The 24,224-nt window shown below is 46.2% G+C and overlaps 1 protein-coding gene across 2 annotated transcripts in view; it reads left to right on the plus strand.

Moving 5' to 3' along the window:
- Positions 1–3,817: 3,817 nt before the first annotated feature.
- Positions 3,818–24,224, plus strand: part of si:ch211-45c16.2 (mitogen-activated protein kinase kinase kinase 13) — a 146,656-nt gene continuing 126,249 nt past the window's right edge. Inside the window, exon 1 of one of the 2 annotated variants that reach the window (XM_048534823.2) lies at positions 3,818–9,154. The gene's annotated coding sequence lies outside the window, so the exon portion shown is untranslated. Of the gene's footprint in view, positions 9,155–17,162; positions 17,585–24,224 lie in introns of those variants that run through there. The other variant, XM_048534824.2, reaches the window with a different exon arrangement.

The raw sequence follows: 24,224 nt of genomic DNA on the forward strand, positions 1-24,224 counted from the left end.
AAACATTTGCACCCAGATTCAGTTTCTCTGACTCTGACACAGACAGCATGTACCTCACCGCAGCCTGTCTCTTGCACACAGAGAGCATCATGTGAGACTTTCCTCTCTTCTGGGCACAACAGTATTGAGGCTCCATCCAGCTCAGATGGACATTTCCTTAACACTAGATGGAGTGGGAGAACTTACCAGCCTTTCCGGTCAGTCTTCTGGCTGTTCTGAGGGGCCAGGTAGGTTTCATTCCTGCTCTGTTTGTGAGGTAATAGCTTTCTGGTGATCCCATGTCTATGTTCATGACAGTGTCACCTACCCAAATTTTGTAAGTCAAGGGACCTGACTTCACATCAACCTCATCTTGTACCCATCAGCGTTTTTTTCTTGATTCTGGCACCAAAGTTCATTCATTAAATCATCTCTTGATTAGAGGAGGCATGTGGCCAGCAAGAGCATTCATGCTGCCAAGTCACCTTCCCCACCCCAGGTCCAGGAATGTCAGGTTTGGCCTGGTGCAGTGTCTTGTTTCCATCAGCAGTTCTGCTGGAGCCATCCCTAAAGTTGGGTGATGGGTGGCCCTAGAATCAAACAGGGACCAGGGCAGTTTGAGACACTGTAGGCTGCTTCTTCAAGCCTGCCTTCAATGTTTGAACCACTCCTTCTGCAAGACCATTAGACAATGGGTGGCTATGGAGCTGTTCTTATGTCCCAAGTGGCATGCTTCAAGGGGAGGGTGTCAACTTACATTGGGATTGCCCTGTAGCTTCCACCCTCCAGCTGCTGCCTTTTCTAAGTGACAAAGCCAGTTGTAGTGCCAGTTAGAAGTCCAGTTGCAATTCAGCTAGCAGCCACTTCTGCTGCATTATGTCATTAGTCCCATATACCAAACAGCCCCTCAGCATTTCATTCAGGGTTAACATGAATTCACATGCTTCTGCCAATCATACCAACCTTGTCAACAAGGTTACAAATACTGATTGTCTCTTTTGCACCCCCCCCCATCACCAATAGCTGACTAAAACCAGTAGCATCTCACTATTAGATGAGGTTTGGGGTCATAATATTCCTTTGCTAACTGTCAACTCTTGGGAGGTTTTAGTGTCTGGTGCCTCTGGAAGAGGCAAGCCTCATAACCAGAAATGCTGCAGATCTGCAAGCAGTCAGAAGAATTACTCACTGTTTCCCATCTGCCCCAATGCCATTAGCCTAGAAAAAAAAAGTTGCAGTCTTTCTACCTAATGGGCACAGTCTTCAAGGGCAGGATCAAATGGGTCACGTTTCCCAAATAAAGGCATGATGCCAGACATTCTTCCCCAATCCCAAGCTGACTGTTGCAAGCAAACATTCTTCCAGCATGTCCTGGTGTCCCCTGTCACCACCGAAATAGCCCGCCAGCCCGCCCGCCAGCCCGCCCGCCCGCCCGCCCGCCCGCCAGCCAGCCAGCCAGCCAGCCAGCCAGCCAGCCAGCCAGGACTGAATGCATAGTATACAGGGATGTACCATGCACACCGAACCTTACTGTTGACATTACTGAAATACTATTCAATAACCTCCACTACCACAAGCTAGTCTGTCTACGCCATATTCTTCCCACACATCTCTGACATTCAAGTGGCCAGGCGTACATCTAGATATCTACTTATTTCCTCTTAACTCCACCCACACTGTGCAGTATATACCCACTGAGGAGCAGCTCTGCGACATCATCGCAAGGTTTTTCCAGGGTCCTAAGGCCCTGACAGGTCAGATCTTGCTAGACTTCACAAGGATGGAGTTTGAGAGAAGGATCTGACTCACAGCAGCTGCAATGCAACAGAGGAGAGTGTGAAGATACACATTTGCCCACTGAATGGGGGGAGAATGATACCATTTGAAAGGAGATGTAAGAAGAGAGAAATCTGTAGGGTAATGATGCACAAACCTTTATAGCTGGAAGGACCAGTCAATAATGCTGTTAACGTGGTTTAATCAATGGTGGGATTTTTAAAGTGTACACAAAAGTCAGGATGTTATGCTAACCATTTAGAAAACACTGTATTAGCTCCAAGTGGAGCATAACCGTTTCCACATCTTGTACTTTCAGGAGGATGTGAAGTGTTTGGAAAGAGTGGACATATTTGACTGTTTCAGGGACAATGGCAGAGAGTTACATAGGAAATAGAAGTGGATCATTTGGTCTGTGGAAACTGGGCTTACTGTATGAGCAGAGGTGTTTAAAGTCACCAGGAGTGAGGAGTCAGGTTGAGTAAATACAGGGAGAAGCTGTTTACAGTGACTGGACAGAGAGCAGGAAGAATAAGAGCAAACAGATGAGTGCCAGAGAGAGAACAACGTGTAAATACAAGCAAATGATTGGGGGATTTGGAATGTGCTGCTCAATCAGTCATAGCCTTGAAAGGGGGATTGGATTAATACTAGCAATGAATTGATTATAGGGACGTGTGAAAAGGGGCAGGGGAGAGGAATGGTTGAATTTCTTTTAGAAAGGATTTGGAGAGGATTATAAGAGATAGGATTTATAATCATCTAGCAAGCAACAATTTGATTGGAGATAGCATGGATTCGTCAAGGGCAGGTCGTGTCTCACAAACCTCATTGAGTTTTTGGAGAAAGTGACCAGACATGTGGATGAGGGAAGGGCAGTGGACGTGGTGTACATGGCCTTCAGAAAAGCCTTTGATAAGGTTCCACATGGTAGGCTATTGGAGAACATACAGAGGCATGGGATTGAGGGAGATTTAGCAGTTTGGATTAGAAACTAACTTTCTGTAAGAAAGCAACAAGTGGTGGTTGATGGAAAATATTCAGCCTGGAGTCAGGTCACTAGGGGTGTGCCTCAAGGATCTGTTTTGGGACCACTGCTGTTTGTCATTTTTATAAATGACTTGGACGCAGGCAAAGGTGGATGGGTTAGTAAGTTTGCAGATGACACTAAAGTCGGTGGAGTGGTGGACAGTGTGGACGAATGTTGCAGGTTGCAGGGAGACTTGGATAAACTGCAGAATTGGGCTGAAAGGTGGCAAATGAAGTTTAATACAGATAAATGTGAGGTGATTCACTTTGGGAGGAATAATAGGAAGGCAGAATATCGGGTCAATGGAAAGATTCTTGGTAGTGTAGATGTGCAGAGGGATCTTGGTGTCCACGTACATAGATCCCTGAAAGTTGCCACCCAGGTTGATAATGCAGGTAAGAAGGCTTACGGTGCGTTAGGTTTTATCGGTAGAGGGATTGAGTTCTGGAGCCGTGATGACATGCTGCAACTGTACAAAACGCTAGTGCAACCTCATTTGGACTATTGCTTGCAGTTCTGGTTGCCCCATTACAAGAAGGATGTGGAAGCATTGGAAAGGTGCAGAGGAGATTTACCAGGATGTTGCCTGGTCTGGAGCGCAGGCCCTATGAAGAAAGGCTAAGAGACTTGGGTCTGTTCTCATTGGAGAGAAGGAGGCTAAGAGGGGATTTAATAGAGACATACAAGATGATCAGAGGATTAGATAGGGTAGACAGTTCCGAGGATGATGACTTCAGCTTGTACAAGGGGGCATAGCTACATATTGAGGGGTGATAGATTTAAGACAGATGTCAGAGGCAGGTACTTTACTCAGAGCGGTAGGGGCTGGAACGCCCTGCCTGCCAATGTAGTTAACTCAGCCACATTAGGGGCATTTAAACAGTTTTTGGTTAAGCATATGGATAATGATGGGATAGTGTAGGGGGAGGGGCTTAGATTAGTTCACAGGTCGGTGCAACATCGAGGACCAAAGAGCCTGTTCTGCACTGTATTATTCTATGTTCTATGTTCTATGTTAAAGAGCAAGAGGGTTGTATGACCTCGCTGCATGCCTGTGGGTGGGGCTCTGGCATTGTTTATTGCCCCAGAGGTTTATACTGCACAGTGTCCAACATTTGTGCCTCCTCTTGAAACTGAGCTGCCTGCAGCCACTGGGATGTTGCACATGTCTGAAGGGTGACGAATGGTTCAAAGTCTCTTTGACTTCTCAAATCTACTTGTGGTACCACCTCATGTCCAAACACTGCGACTGTCTGTAGTTCCAATCTTCAGCCTGTTCTCTGCTGTGCACCTGTGCAGATTTCATCACTGCATCATGCATACACACACACACACACACACACGCACACACACACTCTTTCTCTCCCCATGCACACACACACACACACACACACACACACACACACACACACACACACAATCTTTCTCTCTCTCTCCCCCCACACACACATTAATACACTGACACACGCAAATGTACACACACCCACACTGACATATACACACTGATATACACATAGATTGAGTTGTTTGAGGAAGTGACTATGACGATTGGTGAGGGCATCTACATAGATGTTGTTTACTTAGGCAAGATTCCACACGGTCGACTAAATAGTAAAGTTGGGATTCAGGGTGAACTTGCCAATTGGTTACAGAATTGGTTTAATGGCAGGTGACAGACAAAGGTGGTGAAGGATTATTTTCTGCCCCAGGAAGAGGGCTGTCTTAATTTCCCCTTGTTCTGATTTTGGACCTCTTGGAGGAGCAAAGGGGCTTCCATTCTAGCCCTGTACCGTCCCTGTCTCAGATATGTTTGATGCAGATCAGTGTGCAGGAAATTTTATCTTTATTTGAAATGAGCAATGGAGCTTCATCTGGATTTTAAACTGTTGTTGTCCCTGTCCTGGGTGTTCAACGGAGATGGAGCAGAGGGGGTTAATTTATTTTGTTGGCTATTTGTTTGTTTAATTATTTGCTTTCTTTGATTTTGTTTGAGTTTAATTTTGGCCTCCGTACGGTCCCTGCCCAAAGGAGTTTGGCAGGGACAGAGTCAAGGTAGAGCCATTTCTTGCTTATTCATTTGTTTTTGTTTTTCCCCAGAGGAGTAGCGTCTTTATTTTTGTTTGACAAAGTCAAGGCAGCTTTATTTTCTGTTTTGGAAGAGCAGTGTGGGCTTTGTTTTGTGTTTCACCTGGTGCTGTCCCTGTCCCAGGAGTGTCTAATGGAGGCAGTGTCAGCAGATCTTGGTTTTATCTGTTTGCACCTTCTGTCACAAAATAGTGAAGGGTTGTTTTTTGGACTAGAGATCTGTGACCAGTGGTGCTCCGCAGGGATCAGCACTGGGCCCACCTTTGGTTGTCATTTATATAATGGATTTAAATTAGACTATAGATGTCATGGCTTTGCTGAAGACACCAAAATTGGTGGTATAGAGGACAGTGAAGAAAATTATTTAAGATTTCAAAGAGAGCTTGGTCAATTGGATCAAAGGGCTGAGGAGTGGCAGATGGCATTTATTTTGAATAAACGCAAGGTATTGTATTTTGGTAAAACAAACAAAGGCAAGACTTATACAATTAAAGATAGTCCCCTGGATGGTGTAGCAGAACAGACACACTTAGGGGTTCAGGTAAATAACCCTTTAAAGTTTGCGTCACACGTAGACAGAGTGCTAAGAAGACATTTAGCTCACTTGCCTTCCTTGCTCAGCCCTTTGACTACAGGAGTTGGAAAGTCATGTTGATGTTGTACAGGACGTGGTGAGGCCTCTGCTGGAATAGTGTGTCCAGTTCTGTTCACTCAGTTAAAGGAAGGATATTATTAAGCTGGAGAAGGTTGAGAAAACATTGAGCAGGGCGTTGCTGGGAATGGAAGGTTTGAGTTATAGGAAGAGGCTGGAAAAGCTGGGATTTTTTTTTACTGGAGCACAGGAGGTTGAGGGGTCACCTTATAGTGATTTATCAAATCATGAAGGGCATAGTTAAAGGCAGGTGTCTTTCCCAATAGTGGGGGATTTCAAGACTAGGGAGTATATTTTTAAGGTGAGTGGAGAAAGATTTTAAAAAGACACAGGCAATTATTTTACACAGAGAGTGATTCATGTGCGGAATGAACACCCAGAGGAAGTGGTGGATGTGACTACAGTTAGAAGGTTTAAAAGACAATTGCATAAGTACATGAATGAGAAAAGTTTACAGGGATATAGGCCAAGCGCAGGCAAGGAAGACTAGTTTAGTTTGGGATTATGGTCAGCATAGACTAGTTGGGACTGACTGGGAGTTCTGAGGAAGGGTCACCAGATCCGAAACGTTAACTCTGTTTTCTCCTCCAAGATGCTGCCAGACCTGCTGAACTTTTCCAGCAACTTTGTTTTTGTATAGACTGGTTGGGTCTGTTTCTGTGCTGTGTGACTGTATGACTATGATACACACAGACAGACAGACACACACACTCACAAAGACATTCACACACTGAAACACACACAAACACAAACACATGCGTGCGCGTATGCATACACACTGGTATACACTCACTGGCACACATAGACACAAGATCAAGGTTCCTGTGGGCAGTCTGAAGCAGAGTAGAATACTCAAGTCCTGAATGTAAAGTTCAGACGGAAGGTGATCTGAGCCACAGAGAGCTCGGACAAGAGGGTTGGGAAATGGTGCAGGCAGTGGGGATGAACATTACTAGGTGAGCAGCACAGAAGTCAGTTGACAGGTCTTTCTGAGGCATGAAGCTGGAGAATAACAGTGAGAATGTTGAAGTGAGGGAGACGGGAGGTGCAAGTCAGAGGAGCTGAATGGGGTGGTACAGTCAGGCAGAGGTAAGGGGATCTGCCTCTTTTCATTCTGTGTTTTGGTGCCTTGTCTGGTAATGTTTACACCTCCTGTTTACGGGGCATGTGATATAACAGGTAGGATCTGTAGACAGTAAACACCACAAAGCGGCGCGTGTTGGAGAGGAAAGGAGTCATTCAAATGAAGGTGCAGAAGTTGTTGCTCCAATCATTCCAATGTAAATAAATTCTTAACGAGTGCAGTAACTTGGCCTTTGTGTTGTAGCTTTACACCAGCTCTGACCTGCCCTCCTTGAATACAGAATGCAACTTGTACAGTATGTAATATTACCTTGTCTGCTGCCTGGCTCTGTATGTTATTTCCATCACCCAGTCCACAATCAGCCAGTTCCTGGGCATCTCCTGCAGTGTGGAGATAAGAAATCCTCCTGGTGCTTCACAAGGGCACCTGTCATCCTGAATAACCCCTGAAGGGGCAGGCCCTCCTCTGCAGCTTTAGAGTGGGGAAATGGCTGTTACACACAGTTGCAAGTGTCTCCTGTGTGTGTGTGTGTGTGTATGTAAATGTGTATATGTAAATGCACATGTGCGTCAGTGTGTAAGTGTGTTTGTATGTGTATCAGTATGTAATTGTGCGCATGTGTAAATGTGTAAGACAGTGTATAAATGTGCATCAGCTTGTAAATGTGTGAATAAGTGTCTAAATATGTGTAGAGGTGTGTCATTGTATAAATGTGTGTATGTATGTCAGTGTGTAAATGTGAGTGTGTGTGTTAGTACATAAATGTATTTGTGTGTGTTCTCACTGTTCAAGGGCAATAAAGGAAAAGAAATCTCATTGGTGGCAGAGGGTCATGGGGGAGGTTGTAGACCTTATATGAATAATTAGGAAAGAGGTCCCCAATCTGCCAAATAACTCCACTTTTGCTGTTCCAACATGTTGCACCTTGCCCTATATCGTTGGGTTGGCCCCACATCACTGGAGTTCCCTGCCCCTATTTGTCAGAGCCAGGGATGGGCTGAACAGTAGAGTCATTTGAGCTCCGTGAGGTAGGGATCTTTGGGTTTTCTAAAACATACCAGTTGAAGTGTATGAAAGTGCAGTTGGAGGAGGAGTGGCAGAAAAGTGGCTGAAAGTGGGGAATATTGGCATTGGTTGATGGGCACTTGAAAGGCAGGCGGTGGGTTTTAGAAGATACACGGGAGCTGAACTAGGCCATTCGGCCCATTGAGATTGACCTGACTGCTGGCCTTCATCAACTTCCCCAAACACTCAGTTCACCAAGAGCTCCAATATATTCAACAATAGAGCACCCGCGAATCTTGCATGGTTGGAAATTCCAAAGATTCTCAGCAAAGAAATACCTCTTCATCTAATTCCTAAATGATCAGTCCCTTTTGCTGGGACTGCAGCCCATGTTCTACATTCCTCTTGGGATAAATGATCTCTCAGCTCTGATCCCCTTCACAATCCTGTGCAGGTCAATGGGATCACTTCTAATCCCTCTAAACTGCAGAGAATTTCAACACAATTCATTAAATCCCTACAGTGTGGAAGCAAGCCACTTGGCCCATCGAGTCCAGACCAACCCTCCAAAGAGCATCCCACCCAGAGCCAACCCACTGCATTTCCTATGGTTGATCCACCCAGCCTGCACATCTCTGGTCACTATGGGCAATATCTCCTTGTAACCATGTCTCAGCAAAGAAAAGAGATCAGACCCACGAATCTGTATTTGTGCTGTTAATTCATTTATTTCATTCCACATGCTATCTGCATTCAGAGTCACAAATTTCACCTTTTACCATTAATTCACCTTTTGACATTGTTATACAAAGCTGCTATTTCCTCTTGCTTTGTAAGCCTACACCTCTCCTCTCCCTAACCGGCAACCCCCTACCTTTAATTACATAAAGAACCCTCTCTGCAGCCTTAGTCATTTGGTTCACCAGGACACTAACTCCAGTATAGTTCAAGTGAAGTCCAGAAAACCATAACAGCACCCTTCTCCCTCAGTATCGGTGTCAGTGCCCCATGAACTGAAGCACACCCCATTTACACCAAGCTTTGAGCCAAACATTTAACTCCTTAACTTAATTTGTCCTGTGCCAGTTTGCCTGTGGCTCACGTAGTTATCTCAATATTATTTCCTTGGAGACATTGTTTTTGTAATTTAACCACTAACAAGGTCGTACAGCAGAACCTCCTTTTCTAGAATATGTTCGAGTGATGGGATAGTTAACTGGTCATTCAGTTGTCGTTTGAGCAACTCTGGTAGTTAGCTGAGTGTTCAGTTTTGTAGTTTGAGGGACTGGCAACGGAGCAGGGCTTCTGAGATGGGCCTCACCCGCTCTGACTTTCATTCTTTTCTTCTTTTTCTTTTTACTTAACTCTTGTCCTGAGCTCGGGTGGCATCGGCAGTGGCAAGAAACACCAACGTGTACTTGGGTGAGCCAAGAATGGACCCTGTGGCAGGGGCAACTGGGCAGTTATTCGCTTTTCTGGACCAAGCATGGGACCTAACATCAGAATTGGCAGCTGTTACATTGGCAGAGGTGACTTTGGCAAGGTAAGCCCAGCGGGTCAAGAAGATGCCTGAAAATTGGCGACTTCGCCGTCGGTTGCATCCGGCACTGGCGGCAGTGAAGCAGTGGCAGAAGGGGCAACACGGTCACATCAGTCAGGTGGGGCCAGCAGCAAGCGATGCAAATCTGGCACTGGTGGGTCTGGGTGCAGCAGGCGGCAGTGAGGCAGTGGCAGAGGAGAATCAGCCCAGCGGTGAAAGGTGGCACCCGAAGAGTGGCAACTCCAACTTTGGTTGAGTTCGGTGTCGACGGTGGCGAGGCAATGGAGGGTCGATGACAGCTCAGGCGTTGTTGATGACGAGCGGGCTCAGGATTGATGGACTCTCTTTAAGCTATATCTTTTTATTCTTTTTCTTATTCTTAAAACTATTCAAAGTGGCACTGGATTGTGATGATGTTGGAAAAGCTTTTCACTGAGAATACTATGTGACAATAAAATCATTCATTTGTTCATTGAGCTAGTTAGCTGAGTGTTCAGCTGTAGTTTGAATGACTGAGGTAGTTATCTCAGTGTTTAACAGTTGAGTGATCTACTGCACCAACTAACTGATCATTCCCTTCTGGTCTTCAGATAGCCTTTTCACAATACGATGACCCAAGCTACACCCAGAACTCAGTGTCATCTTGCCAGCATTTGATATAGACTGGGCAGGCGTTTCCAACTACTGAATCCTATCTCTCTAAGAATGAAACCTATTGTTGGTTTGTTTTTTACAGTCTCGCTAGATATTGGTGCTCCTCTTCTCCAACACATCTTCCAATTCCCTGGCCCCCAACACCTCATTTTCACCACGGACGTCCAGTCCCTATACACCTGTATTCCGCATGCAGATGGCCTCAAGGCCCTCCGCTTCTTCCTGTCCCGCAGGCCCGACCAGTCCCCCTCCGACACCCTCATCCGCCTAGCCGAACTCGTCCTCACCCTCAACAACTTCTCTTTCGATGCCTCCCACTTCCTACAGACAAAGGGGGTGGCCATGGGCACCCGCATGGGCCCCAGCTATGCCTGCCTCTTTGTAGGTTACGTGGAACAGTCCCTCCTCCGCACCTACACAGGCTCCAAACCCCACCTCTTCCTCCGTTACATTGATGACTGTATCGGCGCCGCCTCTTGCTCCCCAGAGGAGCTCGAACAGTTCATCCACTTCACCAACGCCTTCCACCCCAACCTTCAGTTCACCTGGGCCATCTCCAGCACATCCCTCACCTTCCTGGACCTCTCAGTCTCCATCTCAGGCAACCAGCTTGTAACTGATGTCCATTTCAAGCCCACCGACTCCCACAGCTACCTAGAATACACTTCCTCCCACCCACCCTCCTGCAAAAATTCCATCCCCTATTCCCAATTCCTCAGCTTCCGCCGCATCTGCTCCCACGATGAGGCTTTCCACTCCCGCACATCCCAGATGTCCAAGTTCTTCAAGGACCACAACTTTCCCCCCACAGTGGTCAAGAACGCCCTTGACCGCATCTCCCGCATTTCCCGCAACACATCCCTCACACCCGGCCCCTGCCACAACCGCCCAAAGAGGATCCCCCTCGTTCTCACACACCACCCCACCAACCTCCGGATACAACGCATCATCCTCCAACACTTCCGCCATCTACAATCTGACCCCACCACCCAAGATATTTTTCCATCCCCACCCTTGTCTGCTTTCCGGAGAGACCACTCTCTCCGTGACTCCCTTGTTCGCTCCACACTGCCCTCCAACCCCACCACACCCGGCACCTTCCCTTGCAACCGCAGGAAGTGCTACACTTGCCCCCACACCTCCTCCCTCACCCCTATCCCAGGCCCCAAGATGACTTTCCATATTAAGCAGAGGTTCACCTGCACATCTGCCAATGGGGTATACTTTATCCATTGTACCCGGTGTGGCTGCCTCTACATTGGGGAAACCAAGCGGAGGCTTGGGGACCGCTTTGCAGAACACCTCCGCTCGGTTCGCAGTAAACAACTGCACCTCCCAGTCGCGAACCATTTCAACTCCCCCTCCCATTCTTTGCATGACATGTCCATCATGGGCCTCCTGCAGTGCCACAATGATGCCACCCGCAGGTTGCAGGAACAGCAACTCATATTCCGCTTGGGAACCCTGCAGCCCAATGGTATCAATGTGGACTTCACCAGCTTCAAAATCTCCCCTCCCCACACTGCATCCCAAAACCAGCCCAGCCTGTCTCTGCCTCCCTAACCTGTTCTTCCTCTCACCCATCCCTTCCTCCCACCCCAAGCCACACCTCCATTTCCTACCTACTAACCTCACCCCACCTCCTTGACTTGTCCGTCTTCCCCGGACTGACCTATCCCCTCCCTAACTCCCCACCTATACTCTACTCTCCACCTATCTTCTTTTCTCTCCATCTTCGGTCCGCCTCCCCCTCTCTCCCTATTTATTCCAGAACCCTCACCCCATCCCCCTCTGTGATGAAGGGTCTAGGCCCGAAACGTCAGCTTTTGTGCTCCTGAGATGCTGCTTGGCCTGCTGTGTTCATCCAGCTTCACACTTTATTACCATACAAACCAGAACAGGAGCACTTATACGGAGTCTTCAAACGGGATGGATACCTCAAAAGCACAATCCACTGCTACCTCAGAGACAGACCACAACACAACCGGAATCACTTATCACCCCATCATACATCAAGGACATTTCAGTGATGACCACAAGACTACTCAGACCCGTAGGCACCAGAGTAGCCCACAAACCGACAACCACAACCCGAGCTACAAATCTTCTTGAAAACCTTAAACACCAACAGGCATAACACCCTGAAACTGGCCCACAGATGGGAAACAAATGCCATCCGGCTGAGTGTGACCCGTGAACAACTATACTTTCTGCATGAGTGCCTCAGAAAGCAGGTTCAACAACAAAACTTAGGATATAATCCCCGGTCAACAATCCACAGGCAGCGAGAACAGCTGAACAGCACAATAAAGATTATGATCAATGGTGCCCACAGCCACCTCCACAAATTTGAGCAGGAAATTGCATGCCAAATTGTACTCCAACACAACCAACAAGGGATGGACATCCGCGCTGGAACAAGCCATCAGCATACAACAACAAAAGGTCAGAACAAAGAAAATATCCCTACAAGAGAAACTGCCCAAAATCATCCACATCAACGACATGGACAGCACAGATTCATGGATTAAAAACATCTCCGACCGACCACTTATGGACACTAAGAAGACCACCCTAGTACGAGGACTGAATTATAATTACAGAGATGCCAAAAAGGCCGGTTTCCTGGCTGTGCTGGAATCAATACTAAAGAACAATTGACTCGCGGAAGAAGTACAGCAGACCATCAGACAGACGATAGTCCCAACACTAAGCCAAAGGGGTAGGTTTGAACACATTCAACACAGAAAAGAGGAAAGCCCTGAAAAGACTCAAGAAAGGCAGGAACATTGTAATCTTAGCAGCAGACAAAAGACGCATAACGAAAATCCTGAATAGAATCCAATACATCAAGAAAGCTGACGCACTACTAGCAGACACCTACCAACAGATGGCGATAGAGCTAACACCACAGCTCGGAAACCTGACTACAATGACCGTGGAGAAATTACACAACTCAGGAGACATCAGTAAGACAGGCTATCAAAAAATGAAGCCAGAGGGAACCAACACACCCCGATTCTACAGACTCCCCAAGGTACTCAAATCGCAGTACCCCTCAGACTCAGTGTATTACTGCCACGTACACCAACATATAGACTTGGCAAAGAACTACAGCAGAAACTGAAATACTTAGTTGACAACACTATCCGCTCCATTCACTCATCTCAAGAATTCCTCAACATCATCAAGGACACCAGAATAGAAGAGGATGAGACAATGATATCCTTTCATGTAACAGCATTATTTATATCCATAAACACTGACCTAGCCAAAGAGACAATTGCCACACTATTGGACAAATCAAATAAGCAGGCACCCCAGGACACCAACAACATTTTTTTCCTTTATTCATTCACAGGATGAGGGCATCACTGGCTGGACAGCATTTGTTGCCCATCCCTAATTAAGAGTCAATCACATTGCTGTGGCTTTGGAGTCACAGATAGACCAGAACAGGTAAGGATGGCAGTTTACTTTCCTAAGGGACATTAGTGAGCCAGATGGGTTTTTCCTGACAATTGACAAATGGTCATCACTAAATTCTTAATTCCAGATATTTACTGAATTCAATTTCTGCCATCTGCCATGGCAGGATTTGAACCCAAATCCTCAGATCACTGTCTGGGTCTTTGGATTAACAGTCCAGTGATAATACCACTACGCCATTGCCTCCCATCAATAAGGACACCACCATGAAACTATTAGATCTGTTCCTCACAACCCACTTCACCTTCAACAATGGCATATACAGACAAATCAACAGAACACCAATGGGATCCCCAATTTTAGGACTGATTGCAGGACCAGTAATGCAAAGGTTAGAATGGACAGCACTCCCCACTATACAACCCAAAATCTGGGTCCACTATGTAGAATGACACCATCGTGATTATCAAATGCACAAAACCAGAGGAAACCCACCGACACTTAAGCAACATTCTCACCAGGATAACATTCACAAAAGAAGAGATCCACAGCCAACTACCCTTCCTGGATATAATAGTAGAATGCAAAAACAACGGGGAGCTCCAGAATAGCGTATATAGAAAGACCATATTTACAGACAGGATATCAATTACACTTGCAGCAACCCCAAAGCCCACAAACGGAGCTGCATCAGGACATTATTTGAATGAGCCATAACACATTGCTGCAACCTGGAAGAAAGCAGAACAGAAGCATTTATACAGAGTCTCCAAAAGGAATGGATACCCGAAAAGCACAATCAGCTGTTGCCTCCGAGACAGACCACAACAGGATGACACAACGCGACCAGAATCATTTACACCGTACCACACATCAAGGACATTTCAAGGATCCCATACCCAAAATCAGCAAAACTGGGGTAATATACAAAATACCATGCAAAAGCTGTGAGAAACTCTACATAGGTCAAACCGGAGGAAAATTGACTATACAGAGACGTGAACACCAACTAGCCACCAAGAGACATGACTAATACTCACATGTCTCACGACATACAGACAACGAGGGACACGAATTCAACCCGGACAACACATCAATAATCTCACAAGCCAAACAGAGACACATCAGGGAATTCCTGGAGGCTTGGTATTCCAACTGGAACTCCATCAACAAACACATTGAATTACACCCTGTGTACAAACTATTAAGAAACAGAACAGGAAGTGGTCCCAAACACCACAGCAAACCGAGGCATATAAATAACAAGCAGGACAGAACACTGACACTTCACCAGAGGCGCACTGATGATGTGACCTAGCTGAGTGACGAAACGTTTGCAACCAAACCCACCAGTTCGGCGAGCATGTCTACAACCTCAGTCACTCAGGAGCAAGATCTGGAGGCTCTTCCTTACACAAAATGCCATTTACGCCTGGGACTCATTCCCTCAGAAGGCCTATGATGCCAACTCAGTTGAAATGGTCAAGAATCAAACTGACAGATTTTAAACCAGGCCAGGGGATCGATGGCAATGAAGCAAAAGAATGCAGTTGGAGCTAAGATGTAGGTGAGCCATGATCTGAGGGAATTGTCAAGTAGACTTGAGAGGAAATAGTCGAGTCTGTTCCTATTTCCATGAAGTAGAGGCTGGAAAATCTTGTGGAGGAAAACTCTCTGCCTCAGCTGATTTCAGGAAAGCCCTTCAAGAAGGCAATCCCTATCTATTGTGTCACTCGGGCACTTAGCAGGCTGACCACAGGCTTTCATCTGGGATCCCAAGGACCCTGAGGGTGAGAGGTCCAGTCACTTTGAGGGCAGTTGCCTAATCAGAAGTTAGCGCTTCTTCTGTGCTTAGCATTGCCACAAGGGAGGTAGTGGCTGCCACTGGTGTTACACCCAGGTGAGGCCTCAAATTGAGGAGGCACACATCCGCTGATAGGCAATGGCAAGGAGAAGGCTGGAGACCTCACATTTCCTTGCGTCAGTTCCTCCCTAAGTTCTCGCCTGTGCTTTCCCATCTTGCATCACTGCTTCACTTATTTCAAGAGAGAAATTAACATTGCTGCCGCTGTGTCGTGTTTTGATGTGTTATTTTTGAGTGACACAGGATAAATAGAATACATTCAGAATACTTGAAATGCTCAGGCAGGTTTGTTAACAGCTTTGAAAATGACTTAGCGTCCAGGGATGCGCAGGCTAGGTGGCTTAGCCATGGGAAATGCTGTGTTACAGGAATGGGGTGGGGGGCGGGGTGCGTGAGTCTGACTGCGATGCTCTTCAAAGGGTTGGTGTGGAGTCAATATTCTGAATGGCCTGCTTCCACACTGTAGGGATTCTATTCTATTCTTAAAGTGGATTTGAGGATTATCAGATCAGCCATCATTACATTGAATGGAAGCACAGACAAAATTAGGCTGAATGGCCTACTTTTGCTCCTACATCATCTGGATAATCTGGTCTTCTATCCACTGGGAGTTTATAAGAGTGAAGGGTGACCTGATTGAAGTGTATTCAATCCCAAGTGGTCTTACCAAGGTGAGCATGGAAAGGATGTCTCCTCTTGTGGTTCAGTCCTGAACTGGGTGGGCACTGTTTAGAAATGAGGGGTCATCCTTTCAGGACAGAGATGAAGAAAATCAGCCACCAATCGCTGTTTCCTTCCCCTCTCTCTGTTAGCCCGGGATCACAGACATTCCTGCTTGGCGGGTAGCTCAGTCAGCTGTCAATCAGGAACTGCCAAAGCCATTCGAAAAACATTGTTTGCAGAAATGACTAACCCTCATCTCCATCTCCTGTTCCCCCGACCCCCATGTACCTACCGCCTCTACTCCCCCTACCTCACTGTCCATGATGAGGGCTAGGCACCCATCTGGATGATGCTTGACTGTCAGTCAAACAGCTTCATCACCAACACCTCTCTAACCGATAGACACATGCATTCAGATCAAAACAACGAATCTGCCCAGAGAGTGCTTGTGGCTATGTCCTGGAGATTAATCTTTACCATCTGGACACGGGTTGACCACTCGTCCTACTCTGTCTGGTTCAGCAAAAATGCATGTAAATGACGGGATTACAGCTAAATCCATTCTTCCTTCAGGTTTGCATTTTTCCTGTTGGATTTGCTGAGCTGTGTCTCTGTGTGTGTTTCTGTGTGAGTCTGTCTGTGTTTGTATATCTGTGTGAGTGCATGTGCTTCAGTGTAAGTCTGTCTGTGTCTGTGTTTATCTGTGCTTATGTCTTTGTTTGTATACATATGTGTCTGTGTGTGTGTTCCTGTTTCTCTCTGTGATTGTATACGTGTGTTGCTCTCTTTCTATGTCTCTCTATATCACTTTGTAACTGTTTATGTTATTGTATTTGTTGTGTGTATAGCTCTGATTGTGAATCTCTCTGTGTCTGTGAATGAGACTGTGTGTGTTGATCTGTGTTTTCAGGTATGTGTCTCTGAGTCTTGGTGTGTTTTTCTGTATATCTTTCTGTATCTGTGTATATGTGTCTGTGTGAGTCTGTCTATATGTGTTTCGGTGTAAATGTCCATGTATGTTTCTCTGTACGTACTGCTCTGCTTGTGTATCTCGGAATTTCTCTTTTTATCTCTGTATCATTATATATTTGGGGGGTTCTCTATGTGTGTTTGGGTTTGACAGTGTTACTATGTTTGTGTATATATTGCTCTGTGTGTATCTGTCTGTGATTCTGTGTGTGTTTGTGTGTGTGCATCCGTCTGCGAGTGTCTTTGTGTTGCTCAAGTGGGTGTTAATCAATCTGTGACTAAATGTGTGTGTATTGCTCTCTGCATCTGTATGTTTATCTATCTGTGTCTGTATATTTCTGTTTATCTCTGTGATTTGTGTGTGTTTTTGTTTATCTGTGTCTGTGTTTATCTGCCTGCGGCTGTGTGTTTACCTGTCTGTGACTCTGTGTGCGTCTATGTATGACTTTGTCTGTGACTCTTTGTGTGTGTGTTTATTAGTGTGCCTGTTGTATATATGATGCTTGGTCACGATGAAGAGTACAAATCAGCTGAGCACTGTCGGGTTGCAGCTCTCGGCTTTGAGGGCCTTGTTGTGACAACTGAAACCACAACAGGCCGGATTCTGAGTCGGTGTGTACTGTGTTTGTTGAATGTTGCGGAATGTGGTGACAGGGGAAGGAACTCTAGCATTTGGAGAGGGTATGGGAGTGGATTACCGGTCACTGCAGGCCTAAAGAGTATTTGCCGTTTCATCAGCTCCTGACAGACACCTTCCTGAATACAGAGTCTGCCTCAGCCCTCAGGCCCCAGTCCCCAGCTGTGGATACGTGGGACAGCGGCTGCTGGAGTCGGGGGGTGGGAAACATGTACAGGTAGGTCCGGCTGACAGGAGCCAAAACGGTCATTTGCTTCAGGTTTTCTTTGTGACCCAGTCGCGTCGACAATGTTATGCTGTTAAGCAGTTTTCTGTTTGTGTGTGTGTGTCTTTTTGAAGAGAAAAAAGAGCCGTATTCAGCTGGCTGAGGGCAGGCTAAATCTTTCGTGATTTTTCCGTCACCGAATTAAAGGGAGACCCTTCAAGTGCCTTCTTATGGCAGCGCAAGTTACAGTCCCGGTGGAGGCGTCTGAGAGCCTGCTGTCGAGGAAAAACTGTACTTGTGCAGTACAGCTGCAGGAGGAGGAGCTCTGGTAGTTCAGTGGGCCGGGAGCACCCAGGATTCAAGCCCGGCGCCAGCACTTGAATGGGGTGTGCTATAACACAGTCAGACAGGGTGATGATTCGCTTGTGACGGACAGTGAGAGGGAGCTCCCACCCTGGCCAAGTGGAAAGGTGGGGAGTGAGCAGGTGGGCTGGGAAGGCGAGTTCAAACCCCACTCCGCACAAGTGGTGAGGAATTTGAATTCAATAAAAACCCAGTATTTGCAAAAAAAATATAGCAGACTGGTTTTATGGGTTGTGGTTAAAAAAAAAGAGACCCTTCACTTAGGCACAGGAAATCTGCTGCCCTTCATCTGGGGTCTGGCCTACACGTGTCTTCAGAGCCACAGCTTGACTCTCACCTACCCCTCGGAGATTACAGACAGGCAACAAATGCCAACTTTGCCAGTGAGGCCCACGTCCAATGAATGAATGAATAAGGTTACAGCTGAGACTACTGCCCCTGATGGAGCCAGTATAGGCACAGCAAGATCCCACATGCAGCAGTTGAAGGCCTGTGACTGGGAATGAAGCTGTTGAGGCAATGGGGAGGGGGCACTTGTCCAGAATACAGTTCTGCACATCCACGTGAGAGGGCGAGCTTAGGGTAGGGCAGTGTGTGGCAACTTCAGCGTCTAGGATTGTGTGTGTGAGAGATGGTGTGTTCCACGTTTCGGTGAGCATGTAGTACTGTATGTGTGTATAGACTCAACTGTGTGAATGTGTGATGTTACACTGAACTGTGATTGTGTCCATGTATAAAGGTCACACTGTAGTCTGGGCTTTGTGCTACAGTGTATCTGGGCTGTGTGTCAGTGTGTAATGTTCACACTATACTCGGGATTGAGTATGTAAAGTTCACATTGTTCTCTAGACTATCTGAGTGTGTAATGTTTACACTGTAATCTGTGGTTCCACAGATAATCCAGAGTACAGTGTGAACATTGCACATTCAAACAGCCCAGAGTACAGTGTGAACATTACATACTGACACATAGCCCACATACACTGTGACTGCAGCATAAAGTTCAGACTACAGTGTGACCTTTATACATGGACACAACCAGAGTTCAGTATAACATTACACACTGTACTGTGGCACTGTGTTCACTGTGCAATGTTCACACTGCAATCTGCATTATGTGAGTTGCCATGTTCACATTGTGTTCTGAGCTGTGTGAGTGTCTAATGTTCGCATTGTCCTCTGGGTCATGTGTGAGTATACTTTTCACACTGTAATCTGGATTGTCTGAGTGCGTAATATTCACACTACTTTGGGCTGTGTGATTGTTTCATGTTCACACTGTACTGTGGGGTCTGTGAGTGTGTAACATTCACACTTTGGGTCGTGTTAGTATCTAATAACAAACTTTATTGTGGGCTGTGTAATGTTCACACTGTACTCTGGATTGAGAGTGTAACATTCACACGGCTGTCTAGACTTCCTGAGTGCATAATGTTTACACTGTACTCTGGACTATCTGACTGTGTAATGTTCACACTGCACTCCAGACTGTGTGAGCCTGCAATCTTTGCAATGTATTCTGGAATATGTGAGTGTTGAATGTACCCACGATGCTCTGGCATGTATGGGTGTACTGAACATGATATATTCTGGACTGTGTGAGCATGTAAGTTCTGTGTGAATGTTACACATTCACACAGTACTCCAAGCTGTGTGACTGCAATGTTCACACCTTACTTAAAATTTGTGCAAGTATGTAAAGATTACATCTTACTGTGGGGTATGGGATTGTATAATGTTCACACTGTATCTGGGCTATGTGAGTGTGTGATGTACACACTGTACCTGAGCTGTGTGAGTATGTAAAGTTCACTGTCCCCTAGGCTGTGTGAGTGTGTAATATTCACTCCAAATTTGTGCAAGTGCATAAAGATCACATCTTACCACGTGCTGTGGGAGTGTGTAATGTTCATACTGTACTCTGGTGTGCGTGTGGAAAGGTCACTCTGTAGTCTGGGCTGTGTGCAACAGTCACAACATATTGTCGGCTGTGTGAGTGTCATGTTCACACAGTACTCTGGGGCTGTGTGAGTGTAATGTTCATATTGTACTCTGGCTGTGTAAGTGTGTAACATTCACGCTCTGCTGTGGATTGTGTGCAACAGTCACAGTGTACTCTGGGCTGTGTGAGTGTGTAACATTCACACTGTAGTCTGGGCCATGTGAGTATGCCATGTTTACACTGAATACAGGCTGCGTCACTTTGTAATGTTCATGGTGTACTCTGGACTATCTGAGTTCTCAAAGTTCACTACTGTGGGCTATGCTTGTGTGTAATGTTCACACTGTATCTGGACATAGTTTAGTGTGAACATCACACACTTACAATGGGCTGTGTGAGTGTGTAACATTCATACTGTACTATAGGATGTGTGAGTGTGTAAAGTTCAACGTGTACTCTGGATTATCTCAGTGTACAATGTTCACACAGTACTGTGGGCTGTGTGAGTGTGTAATGTTCACACTGTGCTCTAGAACATACAACATACAACAGTACAGGCCCTTCGGCCCACGGTTTTGTGCCGAACCATTATCCGAAACCGAAGGTCTATCTAACCTCCACCAGTACCTTATACTATCATCCATATGCCTATCTAATAGCCGCTTAAATGCCCCTAATGAGGCCAACCCTACTACCCTCTTCGGCAATGCATTCCACACCCCTACCACACTCTCTGAGTAAAGAACCTACCTCTGACATCTCCCCGATATTTACCTCCACTCACTTTAAAACTATGTCCTCTCATAAAAGCTACCTCCACCCTAGGAAAAAGTCTCTGTCTGTCTACTCTATCTAAAGCTCTGATCATTTTGTACACCTCTATCAAGTCATCTCTTATCCTTTGTCGTTCTAAAGAGAAAAGCCCTAGCTTTCTTAATCTTTCCTCATAAGACCTTCCCTCCATTCCAGGCAACATCCTAGTAAATCTCCTCTGCACCTTTTCCAGTGCTTCCACATCTTTCTTCACCTCAGACCAGCACTGGACACAATACTCCAGATGTGACCGAATCAGGCTTTTGTACAGCTGGAGCATAACTTCATGGCTGTTGAACTCCGTCTCTCTATTAATGAAAGCTAACACACCATACGCCTTCTTAACAACTCTATCCAACTGGGTAGCAGCTTTCAGGGAACTGTGAACATGAACCCCAAGATCTTTCTGCTCCTCCATACTGCCAAGAATCTTTCCATTAACCCTGTATTCTGCTTTCAAGTTTGTCCTTCCAAAATGAATCACCTCACACTTTTGCTCTGGGTCCTATGACTGTGCAATGTTCACACTGTGTTGTGGTCTGTATTGAGTGTGCAGTATTCAGACTGTACTTTGCATTGTGTGAATTGCAATGTTCACATTTGTATTCTGAACTGTGTGAGTGTCTAATGTTCACACTGTACTCTGTGGGTCATGTGTGAGTGTGTAATTTGCACTCAGTCTGGATTGTGTGAGTGTATAATGTTCACACTGTATTCGAGGCTGTATGAGTGTGTAATGTTTATACCACAGTCCAAATTTGGGCGCATGTGTAAAAACCACATCTTAGCGTTGGCTGTGTGAGTGTATAATGTTCACACTCTAACTGGGTTGTGCAGTGTGAAATGTTCACACTTTATTTTTGAGTGTGGAAGCTTATAATATTCATACTGTACAATGGACTGCTTGAGTGTGTAAAGTTCACAGTGTACTCTGGACTGTCTCAGTGTGCAATGTTCACACAATACTCTGGGTGTGCATGTGTAGATGGATTACGGTCAGGGGATGGAAAGGGAACCGGCAGGCAGTGCTGGGATCCACTGTGGCCATTCCCCTCAACAATAAGTATACCGTTTTGGATACTGTTAGGGGGGACGACTTACCAGGGGAAAGCAGTGGGGCACAGGTCTCTGGCACAGAGTCTGTCCCTGCTGCTCAGAAGGGAAGGGGGAAGAGGAGCAGAGCAGTAGTCACTGGGGACTCTATAGTTACGGGGACAGATAGGAGGTTCTGTGGGGACGAGAGAGACTCACGGTTGGTGCGTTGCCTCCCAGGTGCCAGAGTGTGTGATGTCACTGATCATGTTTTTGGGATCCTTAAGGGGGAGGGGGAGCAGCCCCAAGTCACGGTCCACATTGGCACCAACGGCATAGGTAGGAAGAGAGATGGGGATTTAAGGCAGAAATTCAGGGAGCTAGGATGGAAGCTGAGAGCTAGGACGAACAGAGTTGTTGCCTCTGGTTTGTTGCCCGTGCCACATGCTAGTGAGGTGAGGAATAGGGAGAGAGAGGAGTTGAACACGTGGCTACAGGGATGGTGCAGGAGGGAGGGTTTTGAATTCTTGGATAATTGGGGCTCTTTCTGGGGTAGGTGGGACCTCTACAAGCAAGATGGTCTTCACCTGAACCAGATGGGTACCGATATCCTGGGGGGGACATTTGCTAAGGCTATTTGGGTAGGTTTAAACTAATTCAGCAGGGGGATGGGAACCAAAATTGTAGTTCGAGAATAGAAAAGATTGAGAGTAGGGTGGTCCGAAATCAAGTTTCAGGGACACAAGATGGCACCGGCAAGCCAGACGTGGGTTTGAAGTATGTCTGCTTCAATGCCAGGAGCGTCCGGAATAAGGTGGGTGAACTTGCAGCATGGGTTAGTACCTGGGACTTGGATGTTGTGGCCATTTTGGAGACATGGATAGAGCAGGGACAGGAATGGTTGTTGCAGGTTCCGGGATTTAGATGTTTCAGTAAGAACAGAGAAGATGGTAAAAGAGGGGGAGGTGTGGCATTGTTGGTCAAGGACAGTATTACAGTTGCAGAAAGGATGTTTGGGGACTCGTCAACTGAGGTAATACGGGCTGAGGTTAGAAACAGGAAAGGAGAGGTCACCCCGTTGAGAGTTTTCAATAGGCCTCTGAATAGTTCCAGAGATGTAGAGGAAAGGATAGCAAAGATGATTCTCGATAGGAGTGAGAGAGACAGGGTAGTTGTCATGGGGGACTTCAACTTTCCAAATATTGACTGGGAACACTATAGTTCGAGTACTATAGATGGGTCAGTTTTTGTCCAGTGTGTGCAGGAGGGCTTCCTGACACAGCATGTAGACAGGCCAACAAGGGGCGAAGCCACATTAGATTTGGTACTGGGTAATGAGCCTGGCCAGGTGTTAGATTTGGAAGTAGGTGAGCACTTTGGTGAAAGCAATCACAATTCTGTTATGTTTACTTTAGTGATGGAAAGGGATAGGAGTATACCACTGGGCAAGAGTTATAGCTGGGGGAAAGGCAATTACGATGGGATTAGGCAAGATTTAGGGAGCATAGGATGGGGAAGGAAACTGCAGGGGATGGGCACATTAGAAATGTGGAGCTTATTCAAGGAAAAGCTCCTGTGTGTCCAAGATAAGTATGTACCTGTCAGGCAGGGAGGAAGCTGTAGAGCGCGGGAGCTGTGGTTTACGAAGGAGGTGGAATCTCTGGTCAAGAGGAAGAAGAAGGCTTATGTTAGGATGAGATGTGAAGGCTCAGTTAGGGCGCTTGAGGGCTACGAGGTAGCCAGGAAAGACCTAAAGAGAAAGCTTAGAAGAGCCAGGAGGAGACATGAGAAGTTGTTGGCGGATAGGATCAGGGTAAACCCTAAGGCTTTCTATAGATATTTAAGGAATAAAAGAATGACGAGAGTAAGATTAGGGCCAATCATAGATAGTAGTGGGAAGTTGTGTGTGGAGTCAGAGGAGATAGGGGAAGCACTAAATGAATATTTTTCAACAGTATTCACTCTAAAAAACGACAATGTTGTCGAGGAGAATACTGAGATACAGGCTACTAGACGAGGTGGGATTGAGGTTCACAAGGAAGAGGTATTAGAAATCCTACAGAGGGTGAAGATAGATAAGTCCCCTGGGCCAGATGGGATTTAGCCTAGGATCCTCTGGGAAGCCAGGGAGGAGATTGCGGAGCCTTTGGCATTGATCCTTAACTCGTCATTGTCTACAGGAATAGTGCCAGATGACTGGAGGATAGCAAATGTGGTTCCCCTGTTCAAGAAGGGGAGTAGAGACAATCCTGGTAATTATAGACCAGTGAGCCTTACCTCAGTTGTTGGTAAAGTGTTGGAAAAGGTTATAAGGGATAGGATTTACAATCATCTAGAAAAGAATAAATCGATTAGGGATAGTCAGCACGGTTTTGTGAAGGGAAGGTCGTGCCTCACAAACCTTATTGAGTTCTTTGAGAAGGTGACCAAACAGGTAGATGAGAGTAAACCGGTTGATGTGGTATATATGGATTTCAGCAAGGCGTTCGATAAGGTTCCCCA

This window comes from Stegostoma tigrinum, chromosome 7 (genome assembly GCF_030684315.1).
Source record: "Stegostoma tigrinum isolate sSteTig4 chromosome 7, sSteTig4.hap1, whole genome shotgun sequence".
Classification (NCBI taxonomy): domain Eukaryota; kingdom Metazoa; phylum Chordata; class Chondrichthyes; order Orectolobiformes; family Stegostomatidae; genus Stegostoma; species Stegostoma tigrinum.